Source organism: Lasioglossum baleicum, chromosome 8, assembly GCF_051020765.1.
Source record: "Lasioglossum baleicum chromosome 8, iyLasBale1, whole genome shotgun sequence".
In the NCBI taxonomy this organism is placed as follows: Eukaryota; Metazoa; Arthropoda; class Insecta; order Hymenoptera; family Halictidae; genus Lasioglossum; species Lasioglossum baleicum.
In genome coordinates this window covers 9,276,782-9,280,031 of record NC_134936.1, presented here as the reverse complement: position 1 = coordinate 9,280,031, position 3,250 = coordinate 9,276,782, and the positions used below count along the sequence as shown (strand labels likewise).

At 35.3% G+C, this 3,250-nt stretch overlaps 1 protein-coding gene across 4 annotated transcripts in view; it reads right to left on the bottom strand.

The window, feature by feature from the left end:
• Pgant9 (polypeptide N-acetylgalactosaminyltransferase 9) overlaps positions 1-3,250 on the bottom strand; it is a 498,492-nt gene that overhangs the window by 154,008 nt on the left and 341,234 nt on the right. The window lies entirely within an intron of this gene.

The window sequence follows — 3,250 nt, the reverse complement described above, 5'->3', positions numbered from 1 at the left end:
GTTGCCCGGCGCGCCAACTGTCTATTGGTCGACTGTGGCAACTCGCGTCTAGGTCGCGTTCTGATTGGTCCGTGTTTTTCGTTAATAACTCCTAAACAAAGCCGCGGATAACATTTTTGCAAAGGAAAATGTCGCTTCAAATGGTCTCAGGAACCTCCCATTTCCGGGATGTTCAGGAATTTTGGGACATCCTGTATAAATAGTATACGGTGCACTTTTGCAAAATCTCATCCAACATATTTTCTCTTACCCGTTTTGAATTGCGTTTTGTAGATTTTTTGTTGAAACGAAATTCTCTCGTTTCATTTCGTGTAAAATAAATTTATTTGTCTACATTGTTTTATGACATCATAGTAAACCTGTGGTGTGGTAACCACGTGACCGCGCCACCTATGTTTTATTGGCCAATTTTAAATTGAACAAAACATTGGCATTTTTTAAGATATTAAATATAAACTAGTTATAAATAAACAGTTTATACTAAATTAATCACAAATTATGTGATATCTCAGTTTTTTTTAAAAATGGACTTGTACCACTTTCAAAATAAACGGTCCATGTGGTTCCTTTCAAACTTATTCTCTTCTCGATGCGCAGAAGGTGTTAATGTAAAAATAAACTGTAACAACAATTTTGCGGCGAGTTTCTTTAGAGGAAGCTACTCGGTGTAGGAATGTCCGAATATTATGTAACGGGGATCAGTGAATAGTACGCTGGTTTACCGCGGAAATCGAAATCTCTGTTTCGAAAGTACTCGCGCGGCTACGAGGCGGGTTCATTGAAACCACTCAGCGCATCGAGTTAGCGAACAAAATGGATAATTGAAGAGATCATCGTTGCTCATAACAGACTTTGCTCTGGTCGTTTTTAAGCGATGCGAACCGTGGCCCAAGTCGGCGAGTGGATAAAAGCTACGCAAATACGGATGCGAACGAGAGCCTCGACCAGGGTTGGGGTTCCACTTCACTTGGAAACCCGCACATCCACCAGTGGGCGGAAATCACTGCCAGCAACAACACTACTCCCCGCGTGTCGTAAGCTGCCTCGTTTCGCCCGGTGTGCGAAACCACCCGCAATTAAATACTTAGCATGCGTCGACTAATTAATACCTGTCTTGACAGCCCGGAAGATAAATCTTCGTCGCGCGAGATTCTTCCGAGTCGCACCGCGCAACAAGCTCTAAGCCCCGCTGACGTATACCTGATTAATAATTCCCGACATTGGATAATTTAAATCAACCAAAAATAAAATTATTATTCGCGCTGTATAATTAAATTATGCGGAATGGTTATTAGCGCATTTTTTACAGGCGGTGCGTGGACAGATAAAATGTACGAGGGTACATTATTGTGCTATCATATTTTGCGAGATGAGTAAGTGGCTTTTGTCACTTTTATGCTGGCGATATTTTTTCGGTAACGAATGCGATCGTTACTCGCGCTAAAATGCGTCATATTTTTGCGAATACATATAGCCGAATGCGTTCGCGTATAACAGAACACAATTTGGTCGATATAATTCTATTGGGGGGTTTGTTAGTAACTCTCTCGGAAACAATTACTGTCGAGTACTTGTCGAGCTATAATACAGGTATTCGTTATTAAATTTTGATTATCATGAGGTGTATAATTACAAATATGTGAAACTATTAGAAAATCAACAGAATTTAATTAGTTCGACCTGCATTGAACACATTAGTGGACTATTTTTAACATTAAAATTCGTATAAAATTATAGGATATATTTGGAGAAAATTATTTTTTAATTATTTATCTAATTTTTCTCTTTCATTGCATCAGATGTATTATAACATTTGTGAAATTACTTTGATCACTTTGATCGTTTTTCTGCTGCAGAAATACAGAGTATTTATTGCTTTATTTTCTTTTAATTTTAAAAACTGTCGAGAATTCCATCATTTACCTTTTTTCATACTCGTGCAAATTATTCCCTGTCAAAGAGGCGAACGCATTTCTTGAATACTTGTTATGACGGAGTATAATAAAAACGTTCGAAGAGAATAATGGAACAATTACGACAATAATGGAACAATAGAAGAGGAATGCTCATAGAGGAAATCATACAGCGGGACAGTTCACAACAAAACATATGATGCGAAATGGGACGAGTAAAAATTATACACAGGTATTTAATTAAATGAAAAGAATTTATCGGGGTGCGCAAAGGATGAATAAAAATATTTTGACGTAACTGTGAAGTCACCGAATGATTTAAAACCTTTGAGAGAAATTGGATTAAATAATTAAGATCTAGAACAGCAATTATGAATTATCGATGCACCGTTAAACTTGTAAATACTAATCCAGTGACAAACATTCCTTGTTTCGATTTTTCTATGAAACTTTTACCGTAATATTCGTAACATTTTGCAATACAATTTCGATCATCTTTACTTTAATTGACGTTTATGTAGAACCTCGATAATCCGAACGGATGTTTAAATTCTTTCAATGTTTCTATTATTTTAATTTTCATTCATTCAATTCTGTCGTAAATGAATAAACTGTGGCTCTAATAACTTGATCACCGATTACAACAAAAATGTTTGAACAAGTTTTTAAGAAGCTTTGAAGGCAATGTTCAATTTGAACGTATCAAATCACATGAATCCCCTACTATTTTAATTTTCATCCATTCAATTCTGTCGTAAATGAATAAACTGTGGCTCTAATAATTTTATCACAGACTACAGCAAATATGTTTGAACAAGTTTTCAAGAAGCTTTGAAGACAATGTTCAATTAGAACGTACTAAATCACATGAATCCCCTATTATTTTAAGTTTCATCCATTTAATTCTGTCGTGAATGAATAAACTGTGGCTCTAATAATTTGATCACTGTATGTTGTCTACAGTAAAAATGTTCAAACCACTTTTCAAGAAGCTTTGAAGACAATATTCAATTAGAACGTACCAAATCACATTAATCCCCTACTATTTTAATTTTCATCCATTCAATTCTGTCGTATAAATACAGTGACTCCCACAAATATTCGGACACTCTTAAAAAGCCAATACCTTTTTTTAAATTGGACTATACGATTCGAACTTTTTTGGGAAGCTAGAGCAATTAGTTTACTACAGGATGTGAAAAGAATTTTTTTTGAAAATTTCAATTGGTCGGAATTGTATACAAAGTTGCGTTTTACAACTTTTTAATGTGGGCCTATATTGAAAATTTAAAACATACGTTTTGTAGATCTGTGTCAATTCTATATACTGTGAAAGT